At 36.1% G+C, this 15,921-nt stretch overlaps 1 pseudogene; it reads right to left on the bottom strand.

The window, feature by feature from the left end:
* Positions 1 to 1,198: 1,198 nt before the first annotated feature.
* Positions 1,199 to 15,921, bottom strand: part of LOC132060117 (probable methyltransferase PMT7) — a 109,810-nt pseudogene continuing 95,087 nt past the window's right edge.

Raw genomic sequence — 15,921 nt, 5'->3', positions numbered from 1 at the left:
AGGTAAAATTTAATTACGAGTAAGTTAGTAAAAACACTTATAATTTTCTAAGAGTGAGCAATTTCTTATTAAGGGGTATGCATAAGCTAAAAATATCATTTATTATACAACGAAGGGAGTACTATTAGTCGTATTAGTACTTAGGTGTTGTTTGGTACAATGCTGGAATATCCCATGATATCTTATGGGATTGGCTACACCATCTTTTATATGAGATAGTTAATCCCATCATTTTAGTATAAATGTTATTATAGGATTAGCTAATACCCAAACTAAACATGGGATAAAGCTAATCTCAAGTTTTATTCCGAATTATTATCTTTATCCCATGTGCCAAACGAACCCGAAAATATATACTTTCTATGTTTCAATTTATATGATAGAGCATTTTTTATCTATATTGTGCGCATAGAACCTAGAACCTAAACTCTCTTTCTAATAGTTGGTTCCTTTTTTTTTTTGTCCTTGGATATTAATTTAGCTTTTCTCCTGATACACTAGGGTTGTTATTCAGCTGGTCCCACTAAATGAAAATTACAGTTGAAAAGATTAAGTGATTCTTCTTGGCCACAAATAAAAAGTAACACTGATCAATCTTGTATCATCAATTGAAGAGATTTCAACGCTAGGTATTAGTAAACACTGTTTGTGAGAGTGATACTTTACTCAAAAGCCAGCTAAAAATGAAATTGTTATGATTCCTACATCATTAATAAGGTTTCAAGTTCAAGCTATGAGAATAAATAACTTCTTCATAGGAAGCGTTTTACTCCCGATAATTGGTCTACCAAGCGCAAATTTGAATTAGTTGAGGTCAGGTAGATTCAGATACCGAATGGTTAAACAAAAAAGAAAGAAAGACAGATTAGTCATAAGAAGGCATATGAAAAACAGATTATTGCAATGAACAAAGATTTTGCATTTCTAATTCTTTATAGTGACAAAGAATTCAGTGTTTCTTTATGTTACAGCAATAGCATATGTGTTATCTCATATAAATTTTACAACTTTGTTACTCTAAAATAAAACTTCCAACAAAAATAGGAAAACGAAAGACTAGTAAATCCTGGGATCTTGCAGATTGATGAAAAAATTAACTGCATTTGATGAGAAACAAGATTTGATTCACTATCATCCAAGAATTCAACATGGATATTCAGCACTCACCGTTCATTGACAAATATAATGCAAAACTGCCTCAGATAATGGCCCAAAAGCTTTCCCGACAAAATAAGACTGGGCGGTTTTTTTCTGATCGTCTTCTAGATAATGCAATTGGACGTCCCAAAGAAATTTTGGTGCCAGATCTTGTATTCGTGATATGATGGATTCTTCATCTCTGATAATGACAAATCCCTGCACGCAAGTTGACAATAACTTGAGTTCGATACAGCTGAAACGTGTGGCATAGGAATATAACATGGCATGAGTATTCCATACCTATACTGATCGGACTCTCCAAAAATGTTGTCGCAGTACCCATGTCGGATCCTCCAAAAATGTACTACTTTTAGAAGATCCGACATGCACCTGTCAACATCTTTGAAGAGCACGAGCAACATAGCTCCACACATACACAAAGATGAAAACTACTTAGCTAATCTAAGTTATCGTTAAACACGCAAGCACGTCAAAGGAAGTCCCTTCTGGAATATACATTAATGAACAGGAAATTTCTGATTTTCATTGTATTCCACAAACCCTGACGGAATCTAATTAGTAGTATTCTTTCAAGGGAACATTCTTTTTTCAGTGTCTGGGTGATCGTGGATCAACTGTCACGACCCGGCCAGAGGGCCATGGCGGGTACCCGGAGCTAACTACCGAGCACCGTTCGTCATACCATTAACCTGCCCATTCGGTACACATATCGTCTCCATGGTGATGCTTATCATTACCTGATCACAAACTATTCTTCAAAACACGTACATTTACATATATATACATAAGCCCTCACGGCAACAAAAGAATAATATACAAAAATATACATTAAGAGTCACATAACATCTACTACCCACACACGAGTACCTACGAGCCTCTAACTGGAATACTGAAGTCATGAAGATGGGACAGCACCCCGCCATATCCCAGTATGTACACAAAAGAATATACCAGAAACTGCACCTCCGGAATATGGAAGTGCTCCTGTGCAAGCTGATCTGGCTCTTAGGAAGCTGGGTCGTCTCCCTGTCTGCAGCCAGGCATTAACACAACGTCCATAAAGAAAAGGACGTCGCACGAGCAAAGATCGAGTATGTAAGGCATGAGTAATACCAATGATAGGAATAAGAAATAAGGAAATAGAAAGTAGATAGATGACCTGTACTGGCTGCCTTTTTAAAAGGAACACACATGTAATTTCCTTTAGCACTTCCATACATACATATATGTTTTTATACTATTGCTGCGGAACGTGCAGCCCGATCCATATATATCATGTTCTCATTATACTTATTTATCTCCATATACGTATATATGTTGCCGTGGAACGTACGGCCCGTTCCATATGTCATATCAACATCATATATATATATATATACGGCCTATGCCCGTGCTGCGCACGGGCCCAACACTTTAGATTATAGTGCATCTATGTGTATGTAGTTGTGTTTGAATAGTGATTATATATATATATATATATATATATATATATATATATATATATATATATATATATATATATATATATATATATATATATATTATGTTCAAAACACGATTAATATAACATTATAGTTTGTGCTCCGTATCTAAAACTTTATTATATTAATGTTTGCTACGAATACAAAATCGACAAATTTATTAATAGTTTTTAAAAGAGAAGACTTGTTTAAAAAGAAACTATTTTCCTCTCTTTGAGATAAAACAATAGCAATATTTAAGCATCAGTTGATACTTTCAATTTTAATTCGATTAATTTAAAGGTGTAAAATACTTATTATTTTTAATCAAATTTTGATTTGGATAATTCTAATTCAAATTATTACATTAATTTTACATGTTTAAAACGAAACCAAGTAGAAATTGATTTTCTATTTAAACGAAGAAATACTATTTTTTAATGTTTGGTAAATATTCTCGGTTTAGCTCATTACTTGTCATGTTGTCTTTTGCATGATTTTTTAAGAAAACGTCGATTAGAATTATAATTTGACATTTACCTTATTCATTATTTGATCTCCATTTGATTTTTTTTTACGACATTAATCTCTTTTCACATTTATTAGAGTAAGAATAAAAATAAAAAAGTAATTAAATTCTATCTTATTTTAAAATATAAATATTTTAAGTATATTTATTTTAGTAAACATAACAAATAAATGACATGGCGGAATAGCAAAAAAAAATAAAAAATTGTATGGTTTGACTACTTAACCTTTTGAAGAAAAGCAATTTCATTTGCTCTCACTAATGGATTGATACGCACGTGGCAATGAATCCATCATTATTGACTTAATGAGATACTTTGGAAATTATATGAATATTGTTTGATTTTTTAATATGGGGTGCACTTTTTTTTTTGACATTATTAATTTGCACTATTTTTATGCATATATATATATATACACACACACACTATGTTCAAAACACGATTAATATAACATTGTAGTTTGTGCTCCGTATCTAAAACTTTATTATATTAGTGTTTGCTACGAATACAAAGTCCGCGTACTTTTTTTTTAACATTATATTTTTTTTAATATGGGGTTCACTTTTTTTTTTTATATTGCTTGATTTTGTTAATATGTGGTCCACTTTTTTTTCTTCCTCTTTTTTGTTTTTTTTTTTGTATTGCTCGGTGTTATTTAGTCTGGGGCCCACCACCCTTTTTTTTAAGGGACAACGGATGACGAAACCCATGCTTTATATGGTTTCTTCTTCTTCTTCTTCTTTTTTTTTTTTTTAATATTGCTTGGTGTTGTTTAGTATGGGACCCACCCTTTTGGACATTATTAGTTTGCACTATTTTAATGCATATAATAATATATATCAAAACACGATTAATATAACATTGTAGTTTGTGCTCCGTATCTAAAACTTTATTATATTAGTGTTTGCTACGAATACAAAGTTTACACTTTTTTTTTTTTTTACATTGTTTGTTTTTTTAATATGGGATTCACTTTTTTTTATATATTGCTTGATTTTGTTAATACGGGATCCACTTTTATATATATATATATATTCAAAACACGATTAATATAACATTGTAGTGTGTGCTCCGTATCTAAAACTTTATTATATTAGTGTTTGCTACGAATACAAAGTTTACACTTTTTTTTTTTTTTTACATTGTTTATTTTTTTAATATGGGATTCACTTATATATATTCAAAACACGATTAATATAACATTGTAGTTTGTGCTCCGTATCTAAAACTTTATTATATTAGTGTTTGCTATGGATACAAAGTTTACACTTTTTTTTTTTACATTGTTTGTTTTTTTAATATGGGATTCACTTTTTTTTTTATATTGCTTGATTTTGTTAATATGGGATCCACTTTTTTTTTTTCGTGAGTTTGGAGATGGTGGGTTCCACTTTTTTTACTTTTTTTTTTTTAATATTGGTTGGTGCCTTTTTTTTTTTTAATATTGGTTGGTGTTTTTTTTTTTTTTAATATTGGTTGGTGTTAACATGGGGACCACACTTTTTTTTTTTTTTTAATTGCCTAACGGACGACGAAGCATGGGTTTTAACCCATGCTTCTATATAGTAGTAATATAATGGTTATGCGAACAGCCCGATCCATTTATCCATATATCCCGCGTCCGCGACGGTATCATAGTGTGCCAACTGATCAGGTGGTTATGCATATATAACGCCTCTTCCTTTTCCCCATATCCCATATATATATATATATATATATATATATATATATATATATCATATACCATAGAAACATATGGAAGAACTTAAACAATTGTTACAGTTACATCGGAGTAACATAAGGTCATATCCTCCGATTATATTATGGGACACTTTTCATCACTAAGTCTCACCTTGGTGGAACTAGAGTCATAAGGTGAGATAACAAACAATGAATACGTCAATGAGATTATACAATGGGATCGTCATCATCATAAACATATATCGTCTTCTTCTTGTAAGAAACTACTAAGACTTATTAGCTTTCGACACGTTGTGACATGAGAGGGTTATGGAAATTTACGAAGAATTTCGATATCAGAATCATGCCTTTGAAAGAAGGAGGTAAGCCTTACATACCTCGTCTCCTTAGTATACGGATCCCTCGAGTCCTCGTGCACTCTATAAATGATTATCTACATTAAACGAAGTATCCGCATCAACGATGGGTTCATAACTTATAAGAGAACTCATTTAGACATTTTGTCGAACATTTCATGTGTATGAGATTCATGTAGCTTGTTTCCCTCAATTCTATACTAGTTCCCTTTCCATCTTCACAACTTACTTAGCAATCCAACAACTTCATATTACAACTTATTTGTGCAAACCAGCCCAACAACATCACAACCATACCAAGTCTAGAACAATTCATACTCAAGCATAGCTAAGAACAAGTTCTAGCACAACTTAAACCTTACTTTCACAATTTCTCCTTCACCCAAGTTATGTAAATGCCAAATAATACTATAAACATGAAGATGGAGTGATAATCTTACCTTCAATCACAAGGATCACTCTAAACTCGAAATTCCTCCACCTCCAAGAATTTTCCAAATTCAACACCACAAGAGGAAGAACAATCTAATGATGATCATGGAATTCTTCATGTTAGAATCACTTGGTTTGCCTTTGATTTTGGTCTTAGATCATAAGAGAACTTGTTGAGAGAGTTTCTAGAGATTTCTAGGTCAAAAAATGGTAAAATAATGAGCTAGGGTCGAATTTGGGCTATTTATAGTGGTCAGAAAATTCCGGACCGACACAACTTTGCGAGCTTTGCTAGACGCAAAACGTGCTTTGCTAAACGCATGTTGTGTCGCAGACCTCGCAAAATCACAAAATTTTACTGTCACACTTTGCTAAGCAATTGCATAACCGCAAAGCGTGCTTTGCTGCTAGCATGTTGCGCCACATATTGTGCCATAATGTGATACTTTGCCAAACTTTCGTCGAAACTTAACTCCGATGATACGACGAGTCTTAAACCTTCCCAAGGCTTACTAAACATGGTTTTACTCCATTATATATCCAAGATGGACATATCTATCCTCATGACCTTGAAAAATTTGTCCTACCTCCCAAGACTAGGACAATTAGCATTCGGCGAAACTCAACATATGAAAATGCGAGGTGTAATATCCTTCCCCCTTGGAAACATTCGTCCTCGAATGTTAAGACTCTTAGGAATCCTATAAAAATTTTGCCAGAGTTTTCCCTGTAAATATGCCACTATCATCCTGTCACAACAACCCCAAAATATATGATGCCTCGAGGCCACAACAATAATGGCCACACACGACCACAACATCATAAAGAGAAAGCATTACATACCTGATAATATGGATGTCTCATCTTGGCTCTCTACCGGGGGTTGAAATAAGTTCGGGCACTTGGACTTCATGTTTTCTTCCGCTTCCCAAGTCATTTCCTCTCGGTTATTGTTTCTCCATAAGACCTTGACTGAAGCTACTTCTTTGTTTCTAAGTCTCCATACTTGCCTATCTAGTATGACAATGGGTTCCTCTTCAAAAGCCAGCTTTTCTATAACTTGAACATCCGCTACCGGCACGATTCTGGTAGGATCTCCGACACATTTACGGAGCATTAAAACATGGAAAATTAGATGAACAGATTCAAGTTCTTAAGGCAAATCTAATTCATAAGCCACTTGGCCCATTTTGCGTACAATCTTATAAGGTCCAATGTATAGAGGACTTAATTTTCCCTTCTTACCAAATCTCATCACGCCTTTCATCGGTGATACCTTTAGGGATACCCAATCATCAACTTGGAATTCTAGGTCCCGCCGACGGTTGTCCGCATAAGATTTCTGGCGACTTTGGGCTATTAATAGTCGGTCTCGGATCACCTTGATCTTTTCCATCGCTTGTTGAATCAATTCAGGGCCTATTAGCTGTACCTCTCCTACTTCAAACCATCCAATTGGCGATCTGCACTTCTTTCCATATAGAGCTTCATACGGGGCCATTCGAATACTGGCATGGTAGCTGTTGTTATATGCAAACTCAACAAGGGGTAAGTGGTCATCCCAACTACCACCAAAATCTAACACACATGCCCGTAACATATCCTCCAAGGTCTGAATAGTGCGTTCGGCTTGCCCATCAGTTTGTGGATGAAATGATGTGCTAAGCCTCACCTGAGTACCCAAACCTTCTTGGAAAGATTTCCAGAACTTGGCTGTAAATTGCGCTCCTCTATCTGTGATAATAGATATCGGGACACCATGAAGTCGTACAATTTCCTTGAGATACAACCTTGCATAATCTTCTGCCGAGTATGTGATTCTGACTGGTAGAAAATGAGCCGACTTCGTGAGTCTATCAACAATTACCCATATGGAGTCATATTTACTTCGGGAACGAGGTAAACCCACAATAAAATCCATGTTGATCACTTCCCATTTCCAGGTAGGAATTTCCATGGCTTGTAGTAGTCCTCCCGGCTTCTGATGTTCAATTTTCACCTGTTGGCAATTTGGACATTGAGCTACTAATTTTGCTATATCCTTTTTCATTCCATCCCACCAATACATTAGCTTGAGATCATGATACATCTTTGTCGCTCCTGGGTGAATGGAATACCGAGAGTAATGAGCTTCTGTAATTCGATGACGTAATTCCGCAACATTCGAAACACATAGCCTGTCTCGGTATCTAAGAGCTCCATCCATAGAAATTCCAAATGGAGATTTCTCTTTCTCATGAAATGTATCTTTATAGTGGCTCAACTGAGGATCTTCATATTGACGCTCTTTCACCTCCATATCTAAGGATGAGGCAGTTGGATTGTGAATACCAATCCCCGGATTATCGGAACCAATCAAGTGAACTCCAAGGTTAGCTAGTTGGTGGAGCTCATGAATTAGTTCTTTCTTCTCCTCTGCTATTGGAGGAATAGGAGTGGGAGTGACATGCGAGGGAGTAGCACTCTCAGCCTCATTATGTCCTAACTCGGCTGGGGATTCCCGACTGGTGCCTTCCCCAGCGGCATTTAATATCGTGCGGATTTGCTTCTTCCTTGGCGGCATCGCTGAAATCATAAAGCACAGTTAGGAGGAAGGAAATCTTATAACCTAGCTCTATCGCACGATCTATGAAAAGAAAGATAGTCATTATTCCTAAATGCCCTGCAGCCTCCCGTTTATAAGTGTGGCGCGCTTCACACCCATAAACGAGATTCTACTAGACACGACTGGTAGACACACTCTGGGACAGAACTGCTCTGATACCACTTTTGTCACGACCCGGCCAGAGGGCATGGCGGATACCCGGAGCTAACCACCAAGCACCGTTCGTCATACCATTAACCTGCCCATTCGGTACACATATCGTCTCCATGGTGATGCTTATCATTACCTGATCACAAACTATTCTTCAAAACACGTACATTTACATATATATACATAAGCCCCACGGCAACAAAAGAATAATATACAAAAAATATACATTAAGAGTCACATAACATCTACTACCCACACACAAGTACCTACGAGCCTCTAACTGGAATACTGAAGTCATAAAGATAGGACGACAGACCCCGCCATATCCCAGTATGTACACAAAAGAATATATCAGAAACTGCACCTCCGAATATGGAAGTGCTCGTGCAAGCCGATCCGGCCCTGGAAGCTAGGTCGTCTCCCCGTCTACCAATGGGCATGAATACGGCGTCCATAAAGAAAGGACGTCGACGAGCAAAGTCTCTACCGAGTATGTAAGGCATGAGTAATACCAATGATAGGAATAAGAAATAAGGAAATAGAAAGTAGATAGATGACCTGTACTGGCTGCCTTTTTAGAAGGAACACACATGTAATTTCCTTTAGCACTTCCATACATACATATATGTTTTTATACTATTGCTGCGGAACGTGCAGCCCGATCCATATATATCATGTTCTCATTATACTTATTTATCTCCATATACGTATATATGTTGCTGTGGAACGTACGGCCCGTTCCATATGTCATATCAACATCATATATATATATATATATATATATATATATATATACATTGCCGCGGAACGAACGGCCCGATACATTTATCCATATATCCCGCGTCCGCGACGGTATCATAGTGTGCCAACTGATCAGGTGGTTATGCATATATAACGCCTCTTCCTTTTCCCCATATCCCATACATGCATATCCATATATTCATTAATGTATGTATGTATATATATATATATATATATATATATATATATATATATATATATATATATATATATATATATATATACCATAGAAACATATGGAAGAACTTAAACAATTGTTACAGTTACATCGGAGTGACATAAGGTCGTATCCTTCGATTATATTATGGGACACTTTTCATCACTAAGTCTCACCTTGGTGGAACTAGAGTCATAAGGTGAGATAACAAACAATGAATACGTCAATGATATTATACAATGGGATCGTCATCATCATAAACATATATCGTCTTCTTCTTGTAAGAAACACCAAGACTTATTAGCTTTCGACACGTTGTGACATTAGAGGGTTATGGAAATTTACAAAGAATTTCGATATCAGAATCATGCATTTGAAAGAAGGAGGTAAGCCTTACATACCTCGTCTCCTTAGTATACGGATCCCTCGAGTCCTCGTGCACTCTATAAATGATTATCTACATTAAACGAAGTATCCGCATCAACGATGGGTTCATAACTTATAACAGAACTCATTAAGACATTTTGTCAAACATTTCATGTGTATGAGATTCATGTAGCTTGTTTCCCTCAATTCTATACTAGTTCCCTTTCCATCTTCACAACTTACTTAGCAATCCAACAACTTCATATTACAACTTTATTTGTGCAAACCAGCCCAACAACATCACAACCATACCAAGTCTAGAACAATTCATACTCAGCATAGCTAAGAACAAGTTCTAGCACAACTTAAACCTTACTTTCACAATTTCTCCTTCACCCAAGTTATGTAAATGCCAAATAATACTATAAACATGAAGATGGAGTGATAATCTTACCTTCAATCACAAGGATCACTCTAAACTCGAAATTCCTCCACCTCCAAGAATTTTCCAAATTCAACACCACAAGAGGAAGAACAATCTAATGGTGATCATAGAATTCTTCATGTTAGAATCACTTGGTTTGCCCTTGATTTTGGTCTTAGATCATAAGAGAACTTGTTGAGAGAGTTTCTAGAGATTTCTAGGTCAAAAAATGGTAAAATAATGAGTTAGGGTCGAATTTGGGCTATTTATAGTGGTCTAGAAAATTCTGGACCGACACAACATGCTACGAGCTTTGTTAGGCGCAAAGCGTGCTTTGCTAAACGCATGTTGTGTCGCAGACCTCGCAAAATCACAAAATTTTACTGTCACACTTTGCTAAGCAATTGCGTAACCGCAAAGCGTGCTTTCTTTGCTAGCATGTTGCGCCACATATTGTGCCATAGTGTGATACTTTGCCAAACTTTCGCCGAAACTTAACTCCGATGATACGACGAGTCTTAAACCTTCCCAAGGCTTACTAAACATGGTTTTACTCCATTATATACCCAAGATGGACATATCTATCCTCATGACCTTAAAAAATTTGTCCTACCTCCCAAGACTAGGACAACTAGCATTCGGCGAAACTCAACGTATGAAAATGCGAGGTGTAACACCAACGTTCATACAGTTTCATCCGAATATTATTAGTTCGAACGAAAAACATGCAGTAGTTATTTTAATGTAAAACTTCATCAAGAAGCTTTTACAGCAATTCGGGACAAAAGACCAAGTTTGCTGTAAGAATCCAACTTATAGCTGTTAATTCTACTCCAATACCATCTTCAATATGAATATGAGTACAGCAGGAGGGGGAGTATTTTGGTTCACATATTATTTTTACATGGAAATGGAAAATGTTGATAATTCGTCCAGGATATAGCTATTTCTTCGAATTCTTACGGACCAAAGAGAATCTACTGCGACCATAACGAGGAGCAAAATATTATGAATTGATCGACATTTTGTAGTCTCACAAGCATCAAAGTCTGAACGAAAAATATGCTTACCCGAGGTCGTAGGATACGATCCATTTCCAGCATAATATCCTCAAGCAAACAACCTTCTTCACAACCTTTATAGTGAGAGAGAAGATTATTGGCATGCAACAAATCATAAGAGCGTGGATATGTTGAGAATGGCTCACACCTACAAATACCAGTACAGATCGTTATGGCACCTTTTAATCAAAGCAGAACTTTATAAGTAATTAATAACACTGTACCAGTCATGAAAAGTGCCTATAAGACCCCTATCATAAACGGCAGAAAGGGTGTTGTTCATTGTTACAGGAACTACATTCATCACCCAGACGGGCCATGTACTGAGGGCGACTGCAAATCCACCAAGGGAAGCACTCATGTCCATTACATTACGTATTTCTTTCTGCTCTACGTCCATCAGTCTCCAGTAATGCCGAACTTGATCTTGCCAATAGATTGTATCCGCTAAGAACTTTTCACGATCAATGCCTGCAGGCGAACAGATTATAACATGTCATGCCTAATGATCGTTTCTCAAAGATGAATGCTCAATACACAAAAAGCTTCCAGTTCATTTCGAGATAACATTTTGAGGAAAATGAAAAGGAAATAATAAAATTTTACAGATTACAATGTCAAACTTTTGCTTGCAAAAAATACAGACAATGCCAAGAACTAGAAGAAGCAATCTGGATGAGCGCAAGAACAAACAGTGACTGCCGAACACATTGAGTGCAGTGTTTCAGGTTCAAGAAACCGTTATATACTGAGAAAATATACATGGAAACTGAAGCTCAAAACTGCTTTCAATTTTGGAATACTTTAGCAACTCAAGAACAAGTTTAAATAACATTCTTTCCCCAAAAGAAAGTTAAAAGGAATTACTCAAATAATTTTACAGATGTTAAAAGAAAAACTTCAAAGTTGTGAAATCAGGAGCCCGATGTTTAAATGTTCAAACGTTACCAAGAAAAGGGTTTCAAAGTTGTGAATCGGGAGTCCAGCAGCTTAGTCTGTCTTCCGAACCACATGTAGTTGATCTATTACTTTCGTTTACCAAAATACATGATCATGAATAAGAATTTTGTGAAAATTTTAACTTTTTGTACTAAACTTTATGGTACCATAGACCTTAGAGGAAAACAATCACAAGTGTGTTAAAATAAAAGGTAATGCTAAAATCATAATTGCTGCCCCTAAGATTAAATGAAGATAGGGTGTTTTCTTCACTCATTATTATTAATCTGAAGGGCTTTTTTAAAAGACTAATTTGACAGAATATAATAACTTCATATCATTTTCAACCATTTTAAGGTTGTTGCCAAAACTAAACAATTTGGCAACAGGATAATCAATATAACTGTACCAAGGAATAGAATTCACAAACCTAGCTGACTAAGACTCTGTGAATACTCTGAGAGACGTTGTGGTCGAGGCGGTAGTTTCTTTGTATTAGAAGATGTGTCACTTAGGGTAACACAGTTTCTCAAAGGTGTTTTCCATGATAGTTTAAAATCATCCTGAGAATCACATATGTCTACAAGTTTCTCCTCTGCATTATGCTGGAGACACGAATTATTTTCTTGCTTAATCCAAATTGCTGTTTGAACTTCCCGAGCAATGAGCTATTGAGCTTCCAGCACATTCCAGAAGTAAGATTTACTAGTTTTTCCCATATCTCTGGAAAATCCTTATCCTTTCTATAAGCTGGTGGAGCCGAATAGACAAAGTATCCATCTGATCTTAATAGGCGGTTCACTTCTTTGAGCAGAATACCATCTGCAGCAACACCCGGAAAAACAAATGAAAACATGTACCTCTTTATTCAAATCAAAATCTACCATGTGTACATGACACGCAAGTCTACGAAGGAACTCTCATGTAGGCTGTTCAGTATAATTGCTGCCTCTAGAAAAGAGAAGAACCTAACTAGCCTGGAGGGCACAACAATCATGTATTTGAGTATTTCTATTCGAACCTTTCTTACTATTTTATTTATTTTTACAAAAATCTTACTGTTTAACATAAAAAGCAGTAGAAAGACGGCTCTAAGGGTGGAAAAAAATTTCTATACAGCAGAACCACAGCAGCTTGTAAAATTCAGGTTTCTAGAGATAACAAATCCAAAGAGTGCTACATATCTGAGTTACGCGGACCTGATATAAGTAAAAGGCCCCTTTTTGATGTCCATAATCAATTATAGAGAATTAACCTCACGTGGCTTGTTTTGTGGACTGTAAGTTAGCTTTGTTTTGACATGATACCAAATTCCAAAAGTACAGATTTTTGAGAATCTAAATGTCGTTTCAGTAATGAATATGCAGCAAATAGAAAGCCAAATATTCAATAAAAGTCTCCAGAGTTTATCCCAAACGATGACATCTAGCAGCAAAACATTGAAGTTTAAGCTTTTCCTATATAATGAATGCAACGCTCACCATTTTCATGCCAATCCACTCGACATCTGGAACAATGCACCATCTCAAAAGAGTTGCTAGGATACGGCAGCTGCTTTGTTGCTAAAGCAGATGTTGTAGCACCAATTCCTCGTTCCAAAGAAAACTGAATTTAGTTCTCATGACCATCTTTTGGAGCAATGGACATTGTTGCTATACTTAAAGGAAGAAGATAGGCAGAGAAACTGGCAACTCCACAACCAACATCAAGCACTTGAAATACCCTTGCAGATCGTAAGTCACCTCTCTTATTAATTGTCATATTTCCTAACCTGCACCGAATAAATGACTAAATAAATGAGATACTTAAAAACATGGGTAGACACAAGATTGATACTAACTCAAACCTAAGAAGAAATAGATGAATATCTTCAGTGGCAGATTTGGATGGCGTCTGTAAGCAACTTTCAAATATGTAAAAAAAAAGGGGTTCTATGCGGATACGAATGGAGTCTGTAAACAACTTTCAAATAGGTAAAGTAAAATGGGTTCTATCCGGATTCGGATGGGGTCTATAAACAAATATCATCAAGAAAACAAAAGGCGAAGATAAGATATGAACGTTGCACTTTTCATTTTAAAAGAGTGTTGGTTCATTTTTGAAACATTTAAACAAAGATGATTTTTTTTTATTTTTTTTTGGGTCTGGGCAAGTGAAACGGGACACTCTTCTTCAGATATAGTTAATACTTTTTTACCATGACTGTTACACTAGGTACTGCATCTTCCTACACCAGTACATGTACCAAGACCAAGTAACTCTACCTACCAATGCTTAGCCGAGGCGGAGCTAGAATCCAGGATACGGGTTCGGCCTAACCCAGTAGCTTTTGCTCAAAGGGTGTATTTGTGTTAAGAAATTCATTAAATAGAACCCAGTTATTACCACTTGAAGTCATCGTTCTAAAACTCAGAACCCATAAAGTTGAAATCCTGGCTCCATCTAGGCAGAGGAAAGGCATCATAAATTTCATGCTCTTGACAGAAAAAAATGAATTCTCAACAAGCTGCAACTTCAAGACTGACAGGTGGGAACGTGAAAGACAAAAGAGACCATGCATACCTCTCAATATACTCAGAAGCCCCATGCTTGAAATGAGTTCCACCACGTGGAAACCACCAAAGTTGATCCTTCTCGTGCACCCAATTTTGTCCACCTTTTACCTCCGCAAGACGTGTATGGTTCACATTGCTCCGCCACACATAGTCCCTTCTAATAGGCCACCTTATTGGTATCTTATAATCTGTTGGAGGTGGCACCAAACAAAACAAACGCCTCTCAAGTGGAGGACAATGCCTCTCCAGCTCTTCTTTCCTTGAAAGATCTAGTTTTGGCATTAGCTCCTTAATGTAAGACGTGTCATGACATGGGATATATTCATTATATTTCAAAGGACAAACATTTACTTCTCCTTCAGGGAGTTTCAGTGGTATCACCCGATATGAAAAGGACACCTTGTTTTTAAGCTTCAAAGCACCTGCATGCATAATATGAATCAGAACTAAAATTATCTGAAACTCAATAAATACGGAGGAGCATAACATAACATAATCTACTGAACATTGTCCGAATTCCGACCACAAAAGTGCCCTTACTAAATTCAAACTGTCTACCAAACCACTTGGCAAAATAGAAGCCAAGCCATTAATGACCCGCCTCACTATATTTCACTATATTTCCCATACACGAAGTATTAGAGCTGTATCTCTGTCCTATAAGATCAGAGTACACCGCTTTCAGTTCTGTCTGGTACAACTAAATCAAAACAACCATGAATTACTTGCCTAAAGACACTAAATAACAACTATAAAGATTAGTTCTTTCTGCATTGAGGATTTTATATTACTGGAGTAAAAAAGTGAAACAGCTCTTAATTATCATATCTCTCTCCAATTTAACCATCCACAATGAAAATTTAACACCTCTTTGCAAAAAACATATCCATTTTCACTTACCAAACACAAATAAGGATCACCCATTTCTTAAAGCAACTATAAATTATTCCCTCTTCCTATTATTAGCCACCCAGAATAGAGATTCAATAACTTTACAACAAAGATTCCGTCTTTCTGCTTCTGGCATCCAGCCCCGGAGAGAATGTGACAGCTAATACTAATTGAATTGTGTGACCATCTCATTTAAAAGCTTAAGTTGTTAGAGAATACACACTTCTATTTACTTACATTATATCTTCAACACGCCCCCTCACATGCAGGTTTGATTCTTTTTCATGGACCAAGCACATTTATTTTCAATAATAGGTGGCGGTGACACTCGA

The sequence above is a fragment of the Lycium ferocissimum genome, chromosome 6 (genome assembly GCF_029784015.1).
Source record: "Lycium ferocissimum isolate CSIRO_LF1 chromosome 6, AGI_CSIRO_Lferr_CH_V1, whole genome shotgun sequence".
NCBI classification, from domain to species: domain Eukaryota; kingdom Viridiplantae; phylum Streptophyta; class Magnoliopsida; order Solanales; family Solanaceae; genus Lycium; species Lycium ferocissimum.
This window is presented reverse-complemented; position numbering and strand designations above follow the sequence as displayed.